Source organism: Pantherophis guttatus, chromosome 7, assembly GCF_059756535.1.
Source record: "Pantherophis guttatus breed Tessera chromosome 7, ASM5975653v1, whole genome shotgun sequence".
Lineage (NCBI taxonomy): Eukaryota > Metazoa > Chordata > Lepidosauria > Squamata > Colubridae > Pantherophis > Pantherophis guttatus.
In genome coordinates, this window is record NC_142069.1 from 75,654,548 (window position 1) to 75,662,299 (window position 7,752).

Here is a 7,752-nt window from a genome sequence, read left to right on the forward strand (position 1 = left end):
GAATGAGTAGTCTCAGAAATCTTTTTAGGTATTATCAAGAATAAATAATGATAGTAGTAGAAACATCATCCTAAAGTGGAACCTTCCTGATCTGCATATATTCCTTAGAATAATTATGCAAGGCTCCATAACTTCAGATAGTCCTTGACTTATGACTTCAATTGAGCCCAAAATTTCCTTTTGCTAAACGAGACAGTTGATGGGAATTTTGTCTCATTTTACGACCTTTCTTGACACAGTTAAGTTAGTAACATGGCTGTTAAGTGAATCTGGCTTTCCAATTGTCTTTGCTTGTCAGAGGGCTGCAAAAGGGGATCACATGATCCCAGGATACTGCAACCATCATAAATATGAATCAGTTGCCAAGCATCTAAATTTTGATCACATGACCATGGGGATGCTGCAAGAGTTCTATGAAAACCAGTTAATAACTTTTTTCAGTGCCGTTGTAACTTCAAACAGTCACTAAACAAGCTGGATCAAGGATTATCTGTATACAAATTGGGTATCTACATTTTCTAATGAATTTTTATAAACCTGGAGAGAAGTTTTCTACCTACCCAGATACTTCTTCCATGGGTGTATTTTGAACTAGAACTACGTCGCCTACAGTCTGACCTAAGCGTAGTACACAAAATTATCTGCTACAACGTCCTACCTGTCAATGACTACTTCAGCTTCAGCCGCAACAATACACGAGCACACAATAGATACAAACTCAAGGTTAATCGCTCCAAACTCGATTGCAGAAAATATGACTTCTGCAACAGAGTGGTCAATGCCTGGAATGCACTACCTGACTCTGTTGTTACATCCTCAATCCTCCATAACTTTAACCTTAAACTGTCTACTGTTGACCTCACCCCATTCCTAAGAGGTCTGTACAGGGCATGCATAAGCGCACCAGCGTGCCTTCTGTACCTCTCCTACTGCCCCATTTATTCGTACCCATTTCCTGTATCTCATACATGTTTGACAAACTAAACAAATAAATAAAATAAAATAAAAATGTTTCACATAGAGAGGAGGTTAGTTGCCTTTAACTCGATCTGTCTTCTTTACTGCCAAATCTCCTACAAAACCCATGGAGAATGATAGCAATAAAAGATGCAGAATTTCTTTCATTACTTTTTTTAGGGCCAGAAATCAAATGTTTTCCTTATCTGCCAAGCTTAACCTAAACTTCTTCAAACAGTTCCACTGAGTTTAATGTAGTTAATGTAGTTGCTCTTGTTGTGGACAATCCAAAGCAGTGAAAAATCTCCATCTTTATTGTTACAAATGCTGAGAAGCTGATGCTTCATATTCAAATGAAAGAGATTGCTTTATTATTTAAAGACAGTGTCTCCACACTGGCAATTAGTGTTGTTTTACTTTTGCTTGCAGTTTGCCTTAATTCATGTTTGTGACTGAAATTTCATCTGTCTTTTTTTTTTTTCCATTCTAATTTTGCTTCCTGTACTTGGCTCACAGTACTTTCTCAGCTCACAAAATGTTTGCATATTCTGGGGAAGCTGGGAAAAAAAGAGAGAAAATTAACATAAAGATTGAGTTATTGCATGTAAAGAATTCTTGAGAGATCATTGTATATTTATTGAAAGGTTTTTATTTTTCATATTTTCTATTGGTTTTAAAATAATAATAATAGAAAAAGGGGACAAAGCACAATACATATATTGCCAAAAACATACGACAAGTGCTTAAAACAAGTAAAGAAATAAAATAGAAAAAATAAGGTTAGAATATATTCTTTAAAGAATAATAAGTTACAATTCTATATATAATTATCTATTATAAACTTTATTTTCCCTGTGTATGTGTGTTTATAGTCACTTATATAACTATCATACTTTTTAAAATTTTAATATGACTTGTATAAATAAGTTTGTTATGAGTGATTATTTATTGAGTGGTTGGCAGACTAATGTATTCCTAGGCCTATAATTTGTTTCTCTGTCAAAGCAAGCAATGATTTTAAGAAATGCACAAAAATGTACATTATTTTAAGACATGCTTTCCATGAAAAAAAAATACTTCGAATCTTTCTGAAAATAACAATGTTTTTACATATAGTTTTGATGAGAATTCTCTCAAAAAATGAAAGTAAGTAGGCCCAAGGTTCCATTTTAGGCCCAGAACTCTTAAATATATTCATAAACAATGATGAAGGAAATAGAAGGGAATAGATGAAGGAGTAGAAGGAGAACTCATCAAATTTGCAGAAGATAACAAGCTGCCAGGAATAGCCAACACCCTAGAAGTTAGGCTCAAGATCCAGTTAGATCTTGACAGACTTGAACAATGAGCCCTATCTAACAAAGTGAAATTCAGTGTAAATAAAACTAAGGTTTTACCAAATGTACAGGTACAGATTAGGAGAAACTTGGCTCAATAGCAATAAGTGTGAGAGGGATTGTCCTAGTAGACAATCACTTAAATATGAGCCAGCAGTGTGCTGCAGCCACCAAAAAAAGCCAATGCAATTCTAGACTGCATTAACAGATCAGGTGAAGTGTCAATACCACTTTATGAGGCCTTGGTAAACAACTCTTGGAATACTGCATCCAGTTTTGGTCATCACAATATAAAAAAGATGTTGAGACTCTAGAACTGTGATGGTGAACCTATGGCATGAGTGCCTGAAGTGGCACACAGAGCCATGTCACCTGGCAAGCACGGCATCGCCTGTTCCTCTTCTGGGTTTCTGTCATGCATGCTCGTATGATGATCAGCTGGCCTTCGTGCATGCGGCAGTGCCGGAAACCTGTCTTCGGTTTTCCTGCATGAGCATGAACGCCGGCCAACTGATCGTCATGTGTTCATGTGTGCCAGAAACCTGGAAGACTACCTGGCTGGTGCGCATGCATGTGCTGGAAACCGGAAGTTCATTTTTGGGGGCACGCATGCACCCTAGGCAGCTCCTCTTCCAGGTTGCAGTCTAGACGAGCGTGCACACTCGGTGCCGAAAAGGTTCACCATCACTGCTCTAGAAAAAGTGCAGGCAAGATCAACAAAGATGATTAGGGGCCTGGAGATTAAAACATATGATGAACTGTTGCAGGAATTATGTATGTTTAGTCTAATGAAAAGAAGAACATTACATAAGTCCAGTTCATATTTGTTCTCTTTGACATGACTATAAAACAAAGTACTACCCCTCGCATTCCTCTATGACCGATTCTCTTGAATGCAAAGGATTTTCTATATGAAAAACAAAAAAGCCAATAGTTCAAATTTAAGCATGGTGAATTTATTAGGATTCTGGATACTTTATTTAGAGATTCAATTTGAAACTGAATGGCTCCAAACTCTGAATCAAATGGAATTTACAAATCAAATCAAGCTCTATTAATAACATGGGAACATTGAACCAAATTTATCTTTCCAAATTAATGTGATTTGGCTATTCAAGGTACAGTTAAGACTTTATTTTCTTTCTACTCTCTGTCTCTTATTCTTCAAAACCTGCTACTGTTACTATCTAGATGTGAAAGTCTCAGCACTGAAGCTGAAGATTATTCAGTTGGATGGCCTTCTCTCCAGGGGTGAAATCCAGCAGGTTCCGACAGGTTCTGGAGAACCGGTAGTGGAAATTTTGAGTAGTCCGGAGAACTGGCAAATACCACCTCTGGCTGGCCCGAGAGTGGGGTGGGAATGGAGATTTTGCAATTTCCTTCCCCCAGGAGTGGGGAGGGAATGGGGATTTTGCAGTATCCTTCTCCTGGAGTGGGGTGGGAATGGAGATTTTACAATATCCTTCCCCCAGGAGTGGGGAGGGAATTGGGATTTTGCAGTATCCTTCTCCCAGGAGTGGGGAGGGAATGGGGATTTTGCAGTATCCTTTCCCTCGAGTGGGGTGGGAATGGAGATTTTGCAATTTCCTTCCCCCAGGAGTGGGGAGGGAATGGGGATTTTGCAGTATCCTTCTCCTGGAGTGGGGTGGGAATGGAGATTTTACAGTATCCTTCTCCCAGGAGTGGGGAGGGAATGGGGATTTTGCAGTATCCTTCTCCCAGGAGTGGGGAGGGAATGGGGATTTTGCAGTATCCTTTCCCTGGAGTGGGGTTGGAATGGAGATTTTGCAGCATCCTTCTCCTACCACGCCCACCAAGCCACACCCACCAAGCCATGCCCACAGAACCGGTAGTAAAAAAATTTGAATTTCACCACTGCTTCTCCGTCTTTTTTTTTTTAAAGAAAGTATCATCCACCTATTAGCCAACAATTTTCATAAACTGGAAAAAAAAGATGTAAACCATGAAAAGGCCATGAACATTTATAACATTATGAATGTCAAGGATCAGACTAAAAGGATACTTTAGGGCACTCAAATATGTCTGTTGCATAATTTGTAAAAAAGTATATTCATGTCAATTCGGTATCATTACCTGAGGCACTCAAATGCTGCTCTAGAGAGTCTCATCGGGGTTTAATTTTATTTCTGCCTTTTTCCTCATGCAAACTAGTTACTGGGGATTTTTTCTACCATGCCAGAGATATACAACTTACTCCATTAAATAATTCAGAATTCTTAAGGCAAAATGAGCCTTATAATAAACCCCTCCACGTCAAAACAGTTTCTAAATTTGCACTTGTGTTCAAAAAGTATCTCTGGTATTTCTAAGTCCGGATAAGGTGAAACGTCTTCTAATATTCATAGATTCACAATATAAAACTTAATGTGCGGTTATTTATCAAATTATTGATCATCCTTTTCAAGCGTCCCGTATCTAAGTAGAGAACATTAGCATTTTCTTGAAGCAGCCTGACTGTCTCCGTTACAACCAATTATAGTGCCAAGGGCATTCCAGCTGAAGGGCATAACCCATAGGCAAAGTGAACATAGTCTGAGACCGCATCTACCTTTGACTTTTTCTGACAAACTCATTACCGTGAGTCTGCTTCAACAATCCCACTGCTGTGACACCATGTGTCTCCATCACTTATGCATGAACTTGACTCATGTCTCAAAGAGCCAAATCTGAAAACTGACCTTGAGCTCCTACTAGATGCTGCATAAAAAATGTTAGTTCGCTGTCCATCTATCAAACTTGCTTGCTATGGTTTTAGCGGAGTGCCCACTATATAGCATTCTTCTACTGAATTGAAGTACTTCTATTGAACTAAATTGAATAGAATAAAGGGACGCGGCTGCTCGGTGGCTAAGACGCTGAGCTTGTTGATTGAAGGTCAGCAGTTCAGCGGTTCAAATCCCTAGTGCCGCGTAACGGGGTGAGTTCCCATTACTTGTCCCAGCTTCCACCAACTTAGCAGTTCGAAAACACGTAAAAAATGCAAGTAGAAAAATAGGGACCACCTTTGGTGGGAAGGTAACAGCGTTCTGTGTGCCTTTGGTATTGAGTCATGCCGGCCACATGACCACGGAGATGTCTTTGGACAGCGCTGGCTCTTCGGCTTTGAAATGGAGATGAGCACCGCCCCCTAGAGTCAGGAACGACTAGCACATATGTTTGTTTTTTTTAAATTTGATTTATATGCCGCCCTTCTCCGAAGACTCAGGGCGGCTTACAATGTGCTCAGCAATAGCCTTCATCCTTTTGTATATTTATACAAAGTCAGCTTATTGCCCCCACAAACTGGGTCCTCATTTCACCTACCTTAGAAAGGATGGAAGGCTGAGTCAACCTTGAGCCTTGGCGAGATTCGAACCCTGCAGTAATTGCAGGCAGCTGGTCTTAATAACCAGCTTAATAACAGGGTGCGTTAAACCCCTGTACTACCAAGGCTCTTGGTGTGAGGGGAACCTTTACCTTTCTTGAACTAAAAGCCAGTGGTATTGATTCTAGTATATTGTCGGGGCGGGGGGGGGGGAAGAGAAGAGGGCGAATTTGGAGGCCACCTGGATTCTAGATCTCTTCAAAAGTAAATTGAAACTAGAAAGTTAAAACATAAGCTTGATTCTAATTGAAATCAAGATGAAGTGGTGTAGGGTTTCCTGCCTAAGCAGGGGGTTGGACTAGAAGACCTCCAAGGTCCCTTCTAACTGTGTTATTCTGTTCTGTTTTCTGAAAGCATTGTGATTTAAACACGTGGATGAATCTTACAGATTCTTTCAAATATTTGCCAAAGTGGCAGCAATACTATCTAAATTCCTTTAAAATGTTTCCCAAATTTTACATTTTAGAATTCACCTATTGGTGAATGTTCCTATAAGAACCAACATTGTACTTCTGCAATAATTTCTTGTGCTTGTTGTTGTATGTAACAAGATATAAGTGACATTTATTATAGCCAGATTTATGCATAGGCCATTTAAGAGATCTATAAGGTTTCCTGTACATGGTATTTTGCATTAAAATAATTAAAGTGGGAAAAAGCTTTAAAAAGACAGGAACATTTTTTTTTCCATTGGACTTCATTGAAGCATGCCCAGGAGACCCATCTTTAACACATTCATACCACTTTACAGTCTTTATATACTCAAGATATTTCTACAGAGGCTATATAAGCATTAAATATGTATAGCCTGTGTGCAACAAAATGCAGAGATAAACCTACGCAGTAAAGTTGATTTTTAAAGTCATCCCATTGTGAGTCTCCGTAATTTATCCCTTCAGACAAGGCGATCTTGATGGGAAACCCCCCAAGGCTCGCCAGAACATCTTTCAACACTGGCAGACTGCAAGACTCAGACCAATTTCAACTTTACTAAGATGAAAAACTTTCCAGCAATTTATTGTTCATAGGAACCAGTTCTGAAAAAGGGGAGGTAGCTTAAAGATGTCATCGCGCAGACTGCAGACTGCAACAACCGTACTCAGACTGAAAACCCAAGGGCACTAAGACTAGTTTGATAAAAAACCGCAAGACCATTGAAGCAGACCTCCAGGCCAAGAACAAAACCTTTGCAGACTGGCAGAATCATCCATCATCTGTCTCAAAGAAAGATACCTTTAAATAGCAGCTGTCCAAAGTAGAGCAAAAATGCAAGAAATGCAGGATGAGTGGTGATGAAGTCTGAGCAGGTGGAACACTAGGTGGACGTAAATGCCACCAGAGAGTTCTTCAGTGTATAAAAGCAGTTAATAGTCTATCTAAATAAGGATGGTCCACCTTCCTATCATCTGATGGGTTGAGCCTGATCTAAAGAACAGGAAGGACTGAAAAACCATTGAGCTGAACATTTTTCCAACCCAATCACAATAGACCCTGATGTTTTACAGAAGATTCTTCATCTGCAAGTCTTAGATGCCCTAGACTGCCTCCCTTTATTGATGAGATCAAGAGAATAGAGTGGAGTGGAGTGGAGTGGAGTGGAGTGGAGTGGAGTGGAGTGGAGTGGAGTGGAGTGGAGTGGAATGGAGTGGAAGGGAGTGGAGTGAAGTGGAAGGGGAGGGAAGGGGAGGGAAGGGGAGGGGAGGGGAGGGGAGGGGAGAGGAGAGGAGAGGAGAGGAGAGGAGAGGAGAGGAGAGGAGAGGAGAGGAGAGGAGGAGAAGAGAAGAGAAGAGAAGAGAAGAGAAGAGAAGAGAAGAGAAGAGAAGAGAAGAGAAGAGAAGAGAAGAGAAGAGAAGAGAAGAATTGAATTCTTTATTGGCCAAGTGACACAAGGAATTTGTCCTTGGTGCATATGCTCTCAGAGTACATAAAAAGACAAGATACATTTGTCAAGAATCATAAGGTACAACACTTAATGATTGTCATAGGGTACAAATAAGCAATCAAATCATACTAGGAAACAATCAGTATAAATTGTAAGGATACAAGCAACAAACTTACAGTCATGCAGTCATA